This window comes from Tasmannia lanceolata, unplaced genomic scaffold (genome assembly GCF_043159265.1).
Source record: "Tasmannia lanceolata isolate RefF3 unplaced genomic scaffold, GAP_Taslan_0.1 ptg000021l, whole genome shotgun sequence".
In the NCBI taxonomy this organism is placed as follows: Eukaryota; Viridiplantae; Streptophyta; class Magnoliopsida; order Canellales; family Winteraceae; genus Tasmannia; species Tasmannia lanceolata.
In genome coordinates, this window is record NW_027518698.1 from 12,594,980 (window position 1) to 12,608,335 (window position 13,356).

The window sequence follows — 13,356 nt, forward strand, 5'->3', positions numbered from 1 at the left end:
TTGGACTTTGGTCCACTTAATTACATTATAAATTTAACTTATTTTTGCTTCTTTTAGGGTCTTTTTGAGTTCCTCTAAACGATCCTAAGAGAGGGATTAGATTTTACAATCTATTTTACAAAAGACTTGACTCTTTGGTCTTCAACTCATCCTTCTCTTCAAGTCTTTATGTTGATCTGCATGGATCCTCTTCACTAGACTTTGGCTTCATTAATTTTCAAGTGATCTTTAATGCCTTGATAAATGGATCCTTGACTTTGAACCTTAGAAAAAATCTTCAACTTAAAACACCAAAACAATTAGTACATCTAAATTACATTAAAATCAACTTATAGATGGAATCATCATAACATGATTAGAAGATTGCCAAGGGTTGAACCATTTGGCTTACAATCTTTTCTCTCTCAAGTCATGTGTCACCCTCTTCTCTTCTTTCTATAACAATTGACCATAAGTCCCTATCCAACTTGCCGCTGCTGCTGCTGCGGCTCGCACTTACCTTCGCCCTATCCTTCTTTTAAGAAATTTAACTTTGTACAATGTAATTAGGACCAACTAGGACACTCAATTTTAAATGGATTGTGACTGAGACACGAAAAGTAGTATCCAAAGAACAAATTGAATCTGATCTGACCGACAAGGGATTTGAATGGAACATGACTGAGACATAGGTGGATCTGTTGACACCCCTAACCAATAGGGCCCAAGACAATAGTGGATTCACCATTTGGTAATTATCTTAAAAAATCAAGTCTAAAAGAAAATGCCATTATCTCATAGAAAATAATCATAATGCCCTCATCTCATGGAAAATAAGAAAATTAGAATTAAGAAAAAAAAAATTATAGAGAAGGAAATACCCCTAAAAAATGACCAAAATGCCCTTATCTCATGGAAAAGCCTCAAAATACCCTTATCACGATGAGAAAAAGAAAATTATAAAATCCTAAAATAGGAAAAATGAAAAATACTCTTTTGTCATGAAAAATAAGTTAAGATTATTAAAATGACCAAAATACCCTTATCTAATGTAAAAATGAGAGAATATAAAAAAAAATTAAAAATAAAAAATTCCTTGAAAATTGACAAAATGCCCTCTATCTCATAAAAATGATGAAGATAGAACAAAATCATAGAAAGCAAGCTAGGGCATCACCGGACACCTTGTCACTAGAGGTCTGTGTGTACTGGTGTGCCATAGCAAACATCCTACCCTGGATCATGGCTCTGACTTCCTCCCTGGTTTGACATTGGATTCTTAGGTACAGGTACTAGCTAGAGCCTAAAATACCCTTATCCCTTGATCAGACACTCAGCAATTTTGTGATCCTGCTGGCCACTTTTCAAACACGCTCTAGTTAACCAGACCCATGTGGATCCTAAAATACCCGTACATCATAGAAAATAACGAAATGTTGCACGAGTGGTGAATGATGTTTTGTTGAGGTGTAACTGGCTTAGGGTGCCAAATGATAATATTTCTTTCAAAATTAGTATCTTATTTAAGATTTCTCAATTAAAAATATTATCTATTGAAAAATACAATAAATTATCTAACTCCCTGTATTTTTAAGTGACTTTGTTCACTTTTTATTTTTATTTTTTAAGACTTGTTATTTACATTTCAAATCACTTTGAAGACATTTCTATGCATTTATTTTCTTCGACTAAATACAATTACTTTGAATCATGACTTATTCGCACTTGATCCCACTAATAAATTAAGGCAAATGGTATCACCACTACTGTATTTTGATGATCGCGCTCCTCACTTTATTAAAAAGTACAGTATGGCCCGCACCATAGGATGATCCAAACCGTCCATTAGATGAGCCACATCCTAAATAGGTTCTGCCCCAAAAATCATTTCCATAGGTTGATCCTAACCCTCCGATCTATAGAGGGATTGGATATTAGAGGGTTGATCCTAACTCCTATGCATATTGGCGACGCCCAAGATTTAAACGAACCCAAGGGACTTTGGGTTCAAAAGAACATTTCAAATTCAAACCAAATGTGTATAGAGGCACCAGCGTTCCAAAAAGTTTTTTAATATGTGTAAAGCATCCATCCGTCTCTGGTTATTTCTGACAGCCAAAATAGAAATGAACCCAAGATTCTGTCGGTTCAAATACACATTCAGACAAACCAAAAGAAGCCTTGTGAAGCATGCCAATTTAATGGGTTTTTGTAATGAAAAAGGAAGCTGAAGGAGATTTTTGTTAATGTCAGAAGGGCAATGGGGTTTTTTTTCCACCCATTTTTGAAGAATCACCCATCTTTGATGATTGTTTTAAAAAGGGGATTTGCTAAGCTCCATCGCAAAAGGCTTTTTGCGGCTGGTCTGTCGCAATTCAGACCAACCACCTCGTGAATGGGGCTGGTCAGAATTGCGACAGACCAGCCGCGAAAAGCCTTTTGCAATGGACCCTAGCAATTCCCTTTAAAAAGTACCCGAAATCTGTAATTTCTCAAAACAATACCCACATTCCTTTTTTTTTCTCTAATAGCTTCCAAAGTAGCTTTAACATTTTATTTGAAAATAAAGGCTTATTTTGCTGGTATCGGATAAAATTCATATTCATAAGAAACAAAATGACACCAGTAGTTTTGGGTAAGCTTTGAAAGGAAAACAAACCCTAAAAAATAGCATCTTGAGATAAGAAAAAAAAGGTGGCAAGATATTCCCCTGCGGTTGCCCACTGTTAAGTTCAAATCACGTTATAAGGGAGGAGCATGCCTACTTCCGGCAGGGGGTGGGGAGGGGGTGTTGAAAATATCATCTTCCTAAAATAACAGTAGAAGAATTCTCCTAACTCGGATTTGCTACGGTCCATCGCAAAAAGACAACAGCTGTTGTCTTCATTCACGAGGTGGCTGGTCAAATGCCTTTTGGATGGACGCTAGCAATTCCCATCCTAAAAAGTAGCTTGGTTGCTTTGTTGGAAAAGTAGGAATCGGTATCGGACTAAAATGGGTAAAACAAGCCCCCTTCACGACACATGAAAAAATTGAAGGGAAGGCAAAGGGTATTTTTGGAATTACAGAATCAATATGAGATTTATTTATTTTTTTGAGATTTTTCAAGGGGGTAATTGCCCCCTCGCCCCTGGCTCCGCCACTGAATATCCGAGAAAATTTGCAAAAAAACGGTTGACTCATTCTACAATGCAATGGGTAATGCTCTCCTATTCTCGGATTAGGCTATGTGGCCATCATCCAAAAGGCAATCCCAGCTTACCTTCCAAAAATAAATGTCACCACCATTAAGAGAATGAAAGCGTATCATTTCTCAATAAATTAAAGGATTCCCTCTAAAACTCTTATCTCATTCCAAAGAGAGGAGAAGAAGAAGAAGAAGAAGAGGCAACATGAACACAGGAGATGGAGTTTCTTCTACTGAAAATACTGATAACTCATATGGCTTCTTGAAAATCATCCAAAACCCAGATGGATCCATAACTCGATTACCCACCCTCCCAAATTCTCCTCCATTTGATGAAAATAATTCCATTCCTTACGAATCCAATGCAGTCTTTTCCAAAGATGTTCCTCTCAATCCCACAAACAAAACCTGGCTCCGTCTTTTTCGACCTGCGAATTCAAACAACGAGAAACTCCCAATCATCATCTATTTCCATGGGGGAGGATTCGTCGTATACAGCCCAGCAACCACACCATTCCATGAATCCTGTGAGAATATTGCGAGAGAATTACGTGCCATCATAGTCTCTGTGGACTATCGATTAGCTCCTGAGAACCCACTTCCGGCTGCTTATGATGATGCACAAGACGCGATCTTGTGGGTCCGAGACCAACTTTCTAGTGATCCATGGTTAAAGAATTTTGGCGATTTCTCTCGTTGTTTTCTTATGGGAATGAGCTCGGGTGGCAACATAGCCTACATGTTGGATTGAGGGCAATGCGAATGGATGATCTCGCGCCATTGAAGATAGTGGGGGTGATCTTGAATCAGCCTTTCTTTGGAGGGGTGGAGAGGACTGAGTCAGAGATGAGATTGGAAGAAGATCAGATCTTGCCCCTCCGAGGAACTGATCTGATGTGGCAGTTTTCGCTCCCAGAAGGGGCCCATAGGGACCATGAGTTTTGGAACCCTATGGCCCACCAAGGGAAGGATGTGGCCGTTAGATTGATGTTACCTAGATGCTTGGTGAGGGGTTGTGAGGGGGACCCACTTTTTGACCTTCAGCGTGAGTTTGTGAGGATGCTCGAAAAAAGTGGGGTCTCTGTGGTAGCCCGGTTCGAGGAGGGTGGCGGCCATGCTATTGAGTTCTTTGATCCACAAAGGGCCAAGACCCTGTTGACCGACGTTCAGGATTTCGTGAATTTCTCTTCTTGATGGTGGTGGTGGTGGTGGTGGTGGGAATGGTTTGATTTTAGAGTTCTCTCTTCTTTAGTAATTTATCTTAATTTTCATTTGGTGTTGGGATTTTTTTTCTTTCTGGCTTTCTAAGAATATAAGTAAATTTCTATTTAAATGTGATGGAATGTCATTTTAGATATAGAGGAAAGTGTTTCTGTGCTGCAGCACAGGGAGTTCCATGCGCTGTAGTGGTTTACCTCCCATTGGTCGCTTTTTCTGGGCCTGCAAAGGTGGACCCGCTAAATTAACCAATGGGAGGTGGTATAAATCACTTAAGCTCAGATAGCGTCCACAGAGGAACACTTTTCTCTTAGATATATGATATTTATGTGTTTGTTATGTGAACATGATATTTGTGTGTTTGTTGTGCGTTTTCAGCAAGTGACAATATAGAGATTGTGAGAACCTAGAGCTTAAATTTACAATTTCACTGCCCATACAATTGAGATATGATTTGTTTAGATTGCAGGAATTTTTCAAAAGTTTATTAAAAGAAATTTTTTTCTAGATTTTACTGCTTTTCCATTGTTTGAGTACACAAAATTGTAAACTGAACAATTGCAGTTCATGTTATATTTAGGGGCACCTTCCATATATTTAAAGGTGATATCCCTCTAGATAAACCACAGTCATATCATTTCCCTCTATATTGTGGAAGCAAAAATTAAAATCCGAGGAAATTTTTTTCCACAAGAATGTTTTTCTTACAATCTTAGCAGCGCCTAAATGATCAACATTAGTTTGGATCTTCAAACATGATGGAATCCAGTATATTTTTTAAAAGGAAAGTGATATATCCACCCGTTTTTTCCCACTTGGGACAGTAATCTTTGCTGTATCTATGATGGCAGAGGGGCTGATTTAGTTTTCGTTGGAAAGATTCAACGGATGTGATTGCCACGTACGCTGAAGTTGACTGTCCCATGTATAAAAAAAGGGACGAATTTATCATTTCCCTTTTGAAAAATACACACATGACAAGGACATTTGATGACCATAATCTCATTACACAATGGTGGTTTTTTTTAGATAGTAGCATTACCTTGGAGTTACATTATCAACTAATATTGTATATCATAACACAATTGTACTACTTTTTTTTTTAATAGTATCAGTACCTTGGAGTTACTTTTTCATGGAATATTGTTCCTACCATCATGGACAAGAACATTTGATAGAGCCTATCATTACACTGAGTTTTTATATGATGCCAGACCGTGACGTACCGTCAAATCGGTACCTCCCTTGATATTTTATCCAACAGCAGACCACTTTTTAAGAGGCTGCTGTTGGATCAAATATCATGGGTGGTACCTCTGACGTACCGCCTTGACGGGACTTCAAGGTCGGGCATCATATAATATCTCCATTACACTACTCTGCGGATCTCATTGTGTTTTTCCTAACCTCACATTAGTATTATGTCATGTGTGTGGATACCCGCTCCTTTGAGCGTGAAAGCATCCGGGCACAAGTGATTAGTTTGGTTGGGTGGTCGGTTCTCGTTAGTTATTTCTTGTCGGAATCAGGCCAAAACCTGATTCCTAGGAGAAATTTTTAAGTCCCATCTAGGTTAGGGCCTATAGAGACTGAAAATCAAGATGGTAAAACAGAAAGCATTGATACTTGTGATGACAACATAGATGGTAAAAATAAAGGAAAATATTTTTTTCTACTGAGAAAAGGGATATTAGGAATGAAGGCAAGCTATAGATGTCAATTTCAATCTTGCAAATCAAGACAAGATATAAATGTCAATATCGATCTTGCAAATCAAGACAAGATATAAATGTCAATATCGATCTTGCAAATCAGGGTAAGATGTTGCCTTGCAAGGAAGACCTACCAAAGTTGATTTTTTGTTCTTGTTCTTTTATACCTCAATAGGATACAAAATATCTTTGTCAGTATCTTGTAAATGTATTGTAATGCTCTATAAATACAGCAGCGTACACACTTTCTTAATCAATCAAAAAAGTAAAGAGAAAGAACTTTTCTTTTCTTATTTCCTTGTGCTTCTTCAATTTCTTCAGTTTCGCCTCAAATTTTTTTTGGTATCAAAGCTATAAACATGGAAATATCCTCACATATTTTCTATGTTCTTTGTTCCTTTAGCTTCTCCACAATGTCAATTCCCTCATCCCAATCACTAACTCAAATTCTCTCGCTGATATAGAGAGTCAAGATCTCGTACGGTTCATCCATGGAAAAATACCCAGCCCAGATCCTTAAAGAGAGCCCCAAATCCAGACTTCTATGTCATGTATACGAATGGATCGGCTTCTCATGGCTTAGAATACCGGAATGCTATTAGAAGTAGTTTTCGGTTTATTCATTGGACTGAAAAGATCTACTTAATTATGTCTGGAGAGGACTTGCTGCCTTTGGCAAGAATTCTCAAGCTCAAGCTCAGGAGTTTGAACTACTTTCCCAAAGGAAATAACTTAAGAAAGGTACTTCTAGTCTTGCTGAAAATCTTCGTGAATTCAAATGTATATGGGATCAATTAAATGCTATTGGAAAGCCAGTACTCGGCCAAACCATAGTCTTTTCGATTATATGTGGTTTGGGTCCAAAGAATGAATCTTTTACCACCACGATGTTGAAACTCATTATTCCGTCTTATACTATCTGCTACCTCTGTTATAAAATCATGAATTGCGAACTATGAACCATCAAATCGAATCTCCAAATTACTCTATGGCATTCTTTGGTAAAAGAATTTGGAGGAAACAATGATTTACATCCAGAGGCAAGGGTTTCCCTCGTACTGGTAATTTTTCCCATCAAAATCAAGGCAAAACTAATGACAACATGAGGAGTGTTCACAGCCTCAACCATGAGGAAACACTAATGTCACAATTTGTATGATCTACAAGAAGCGTGGCCAGATGCTCTTCAATGTTGCTGTAGGTTTGACAATGGTTTTCGAACTAGAAGACATCCCGAAAGCACTCGTCACCATGCTATTGTCTAATTCCTGAGACAATGAATGGTTTCCTTGTTAGAGTTAGTGCCGTAAAAAACCAGTGTACTTTGCCTATTAATTAATAGAAGTTTCATTTCATGACATTCTTGGGTGTTATTTAAATTAATATGTGAGATGTGCCTATTTGTTTTACACATATTTGTCCTGAAGGAGCAAAATAGGAGTCCCATGCTCAAGGATTCTCAGATCCTAGGAAGCAAAAAGATATGGAATTCCGGTTCTTTGCAGACCTCAAAGGTTTCTAGTTAGGGTTAAGATTGAACATCTCCTCCTCCACACAACTAGCACCAGCCTTGCATACATGCACGTGTCATGGAGTGACTTGTCTCAGCCATTTGGGTAATGGGCTCTAAACAAGAAGAGTGGTTGCGATGATGAGATCGCGCACTGAACTGGATCATATTGAAATAGCCTGTGGATAGGAGATAGTAAGGCTATTCTACCAGTGGTTCTAATAAGGATTATCTGAGGGCCGGAAGTATTAGAATGTTGGACAAACCTAAGAGACTAATAGGGATACTCGACGTAGAATTCTTCAGTTGCTGGGGCAACATCTACAATTTTTGTAATACTATTATTCCACTACGCTGTGTTCTGATAGTTCCAGAGGTAAAAAAGAAACTTCAAAATCCAGGATCGCGACACAAAACAGATGCCGGTACCGGAGAGTAGACATGACGGCCTGTACACACTGGATGGCTCCAAAATTCAGTCATACTTCTCCAATTATTTTCAAAGTGCGACTGAGGACATGTGGCACAAACGTTTAGGACATCCTCAAGGATAAGTTTTAACTTTTATTAAAAATAACGTCCTCCTGGGAATGAGCTCCAGAGGCAGCATAGCTTACCATGCTGGATTGTGGGTCACTGGTATGGAATATCTCAACCCGTTGAAGATAGTTGGCATGGAATATCTCATCAAAAAACTGCTTGTAGGTAAAGCTGTCGTACTATTCCAATGTTCCGATATTAGAGTTTGCATTTTATGTAAGGTCTTCATTGTAGTTCACATCCTTCACTTTGTAAACTTTGCCTTTATTGGAAGCTCCTTTACCACTTTTACCTGTGAATATAGTCCTATGTGAATAATCAAACCAGTTGTTTTTCTCAGTTGATTTCTGTACTTATTTGCATTTCCATCAAACCCCAGTTCGCCCTTTACACTACGGCTATTTTTGCAAGCATGAAATTTTTTCCCATAGAGGAATGATAGAATGAAGGGCGACCTTGTAGCTGATTTTGCAAAGGGCGCCCTTCTTTCTATCATTCCTCATTAGTTTATCTAGTGGTAGGAGAGGGAAAGGAGGCTGGAAGAGGCAAAGAATTGAGAAGGAACACGTGGGCTGAATATCGTCCTAGGTGTACCATCTCCATTCTCTCCCTCTCCCACTCTGTACCCCTTTCTCACCACTTGGGAAAACTAATATTTCCTGCAAAAAAAAAAAAAAAAAATCATGGCTGGCAAACATGGCCTTATAATTCTTAAAAAAATCCGGTAAAAAACATCCAATCATGATCAAATTAATCAGATGAAAATCATTTCGCTTATAACTTAAACCATGAAATTAAATATGGTGATATGGTTTACTGATTTATTTTTCCACCACTAAAATGACCCGTTGTCTTTGGTTCCACCATAGTATGATTTGATGTTGAATCTTTCAAGATCATACAAACTCATGATCAGATCATATGGTGTTTGAGTGCATTGACTTTGTGGGCTAACACTAAATTTGTAAGCAACTCATTTGCATAGGCCATGTTTGGCAACCATGAAATTTTTTCCATGGAATATAATTAGTTTATCAAGTTGTGAGAGAGTCGTAGGGTAGTGGGATGCATGCACAGTAAGGGTGGACATAGGTCGGGTCTAACCCGAAGAACCGAACCGAACCGGCCTATTTGGTTTGGTTCGGGTCTAAAGTTTGGTGGTTCGGTTCCGGTTCCAATTTTTGGGAACCGACATTAGCAGATTCGGTTATGGGTATGCCCAAAACCGAACCGAACCGAACTGGTTCACTCTTCTTTACATTATAAATTTTTTTTGCATTTAACAAAAATGGTAAAAATGGCAGTGATGTGCCCTCCATGATGGATAAAATCACCCCCTTGCAATCACACGTTTTGAGTCTTTTCACTTTTGTCATTTTACGGAAGAAGATTTGATAAAGGCACCCGTTTTAAGTTATAACTTTTAACTTACGTAACAAAGCCCTACAGTGCAGAAAAATTCAAATTCTCTTGAACTGTTGCTAAAAGGGTAAAAAACACCCCTAGGTTTCATCTCTCTTTGTCTCCCTTCCCAACTCTTCAAGAGATTTAAGGAGAAGAAGAACAAGAGCCTCACTGTTTCGAATCTTTCATTGCAAAGTATTTATATTTTCTCTTTCTTTTATTTCTTTTTTCTCACAAAAAATGTGAACAAGAGCCCCCCACTGTTTCGAATCTTTCGTTGCCCTGGTTTTTTTTTTTTTTTTTGGATTTTGGTAATCGAATGTGAGTATGAGTATTGAGTAATGTTGAGGCCTTGTTCTTTTTGGATTTTGAGAATCATATGTGAGCAGCTGAGCATGTTCTTTCATTGCTCTGTTCTTTTTGGATTTTGAGAATCAGATGTGAGCATGCTCTTTCATTAAGGCCCTGCCACTATTCACTAAACCCAAATAACAAATGAGAAAAAAGGTTGGGTAAACACAGAACCGAACCAATCGAATTCGGTTCCGGTTTGGTTTGGTTCCGTGGAACCATGGTTCGGTTTCGGTTCCAAAATTTGGGAACCGACAGGGATCAGTTCCGAACCGAACCGAACCAGGGATCAATTCCGAACCGAACCGAACCATGTCCACCCCTAATGCACAGCATCAAAACATGAATTAAAATGGTAGGCCTCACCCATCAAAACATGTGTATAATGGTGGGCCCCACCCATGCTATGCATAAGGTTTAAAAAAATTATACCATAGAAAAAATTCCAAAACAGAGGACAATAATCAGTTTTAGATTCAAAATCAATTTTCAAAATCCGAAAACCAACAAGGCCGTTCCACTAAAAAGCTAACTTACTTTTGTAATCCCTTGTATTATTACACCTTGTTGGGTATCCATATAGCATCCATATGAGTCACCCGATGATGTTTTACAAAATCAATGGTCCTGATTTCATACACATGTTCACTCATGTCCCTTTTTAAATCCCAAAATTATATGGGTTGATCATAAAAAAGTGACCTAGTATAACAATACCAAGGAGGGCTATTTCTTAGTTTTAGTTACAAAATATGGGTACAACTAATGTCCTCTTTAAATCTCAAAATTGCTCCTTAAATCGATCGTAAAGACTTCCTTATATGAGGGCAATTTTGTTGTTATAGTTATAAAACTAGTGCGAAAACCCATGCAATGCAAAGATCGGGTTGGAAATCATTTTAGAATTCCAAAAAAGGTAGATGATATTTTTCTCCCCCTCATGCAGTACGAATTCGCCCCCTTATAACGTGAACAGGGGCAACTTTAATGCTTTTTGACGTCAAACCACGTTAAAAAGGGAGCGAATGCGTACTGCAGGGGGTGAAAATATCATTGCCACAAAAAAATCGCTCGAAATATAAGAGTTGACATATTATCAACAAAAAGGAAGGAAATCCCACTTTTTACTATTTATGTGAATGAAACCGATGCTAGTATCATTGGTAAGTTGTTTTACAATGAAACAAAGCATCAATTTGTAGACAACCATGCAATGCACGGGTTGGACGCTAGATAGCTTATATTAAAATCTATTATGCAAAAAGCACCCTACTCAAAAATAGATTAAGAAAGCTACCAAAAAAATATTTGAAGACGATAAACTAAATTAGCTGAAAAATGATAAAATACCAATGAGACAAAAAAGAAGAAGAATAAATAAATGAGATTAATTTCCTACAAATATACCAACAATTTCTTCTTCTTCTTCTTCCTATTGAGAATTTACCCTTTCAAGTAAATGATACGAAATGGATCATAAACTTGTCTTCAAATTAATATAGTTGAAAGGATAAACTACCTGGTGGTCTGTAACTCTGATAGGAAGTTTCAATAGGAAAACCCGATATTTTGTTGTAGTTGTCAAACCCAAGAAAGCGATCCACATGTAGAGTGGGATAACTTAGATGGAAAAAATACAAATCGTTCTATAGGAATATGAAATAAGTGCACCATCCATTAGGATAGACGGTGCCAATTGAGGAGGTCATCGATTAACTGGCAACCAACCCATAAAGAATTATCAATAAAAGAAATTTTACAACAACAGAAAATGCGTAATTTATGTTGGCATGGGTGTGTGATTCTCTCTTGACACCAAAAGACCTTTCAATTAAGGAAGTTAACCTGAGAAAGTTGCCTACCCATCAGATTTCAATTGCTAGTACTTGACCCATCAGATTACATTTGCATCTTCATGGGTGTGTGATTCTCACAATTATTCTCATTTAGTGTCAATAATTTGTATTGGGCGGTGATAAATTCACCCACTTCTATGATAAATTCACCTCCTACTTTTTGGATGGTACAGCCCACACCATAGCATGATCCAAACTGTCCATTTGATGGGCCACAATGTAAATAGGTTGTGCCCCAAAAATCATTTCCATAGGATGATCCCAACCGTCCAATCTATAGAAGTTTCCATAATGTGAGTCCGTCTTTAGATCGAAGGATTAGCATTGCCCTATGATAATGATTTTTGGGGCACAACCTATTTACGTTGTGGCCCATCAAATAGACAGTTTGGAACATCCAATGGTGTGGGCTGTAGCGTACATTTGAAAAATACAGGGTGAATTCATCATAGAAGCGGGTGAATTTATCACTGCCCTTTATTCTGGCCATATGCGTTTCTTTTCATTGAATGTAGTAAATTGCCGCTGATGAACAGAGCAGAATCAGTGTAAGCTTTTCATTTGGACTCAAAAGTAAACATAAATTTGAGTCCAATAATCAGTTTTGGTTCACACAATTGGTTTTCAAAATCCTATACAACTATTTCTCAGGGGCAGTAAATAAAATTAAAAAGTAGAGTGCTGCTATGGAGACCAAGAGTGGAACTGAGAGGGTAACCATGTTATGCCGCATGGCATGGTTCGGGTACTTTTGCCATTTTCACAAAGAAAAAAGCAAAAAATCAAGGGAAGCTAAAGATTTCTAATGTGTTAAGAGGCTATTTGTTCGGTTCCACTCTTGGTCCCCAACTCGGTTACCATATCATTTCAACACTAAACTTTGGTGACAGGTGATATTAGTAGGATTAAAATCAAATAAAAAATAATCAAGGACATCCCGACATTCCCATATGCTCATATTGGCATGATACAGAATGTTGGATATAGGGGTTCAACTTGGGTCAGGCTCAACTCGAACCCGACGGGTTCAACTTGATGTTCACTCAAGTTTGGTTGGCGATACCTGAGATTTTGCGGTGCAACCTATCTACAATGTGGCCCATCAAATGGAAGGTTTGGATCATCCTATGGTGTGGGTTGTACGGTAACATTAAGGCCCAATTGTAGGCCCCACCCATATTTTTCCAAATGAAGTGTACAGTCCACACCATAGGATGATCCAAGCCGTCCATTTGATGGGCCACAATGTAAATAGGTTGTGCTCCCAAAATTATTTCCATAGGATGATCGCAATCCTCTGATCTATAGAAGTTTCCATAATATGCCATTTCTCTTTAGATCGGAGGGCTAGGATCATCCTGTGGAAATGATTTTGCAGGACACAACCTATTTACGATATGGCCCATCAAATGGACAGTTAGGATCATCCTATGGTGTGGGCCGTACGGTTCATTTTGAAAAGCATTGTTGGGGCTTACCTTGCCTGCCAACCGTTCATGTTGGGGAGAGAAACCTGTTTGGAGTAGTGTTGTATCGGTTGTAGCCTATCTTTTGAAAATTTCAAGCATTTTTCACATCGTTTGAGAATGAGCACTCCAT

General features: G+C 38.2%; 1 pseudogene; it reads left to right on the forward strand.

The window, feature by feature from the left end:
* The first annotated feature begins 3,111 nt into the window (after window positions 1-3,111).
* On the forward strand, window positions 3,112-4,360 carry LOC143855476 (putative carboxylesterase 8 pseudogene; annotated as a pseudogene).
* The last annotated feature ends 8,996 nt before the right edge of the window (window positions 4,361-13,356 follow it).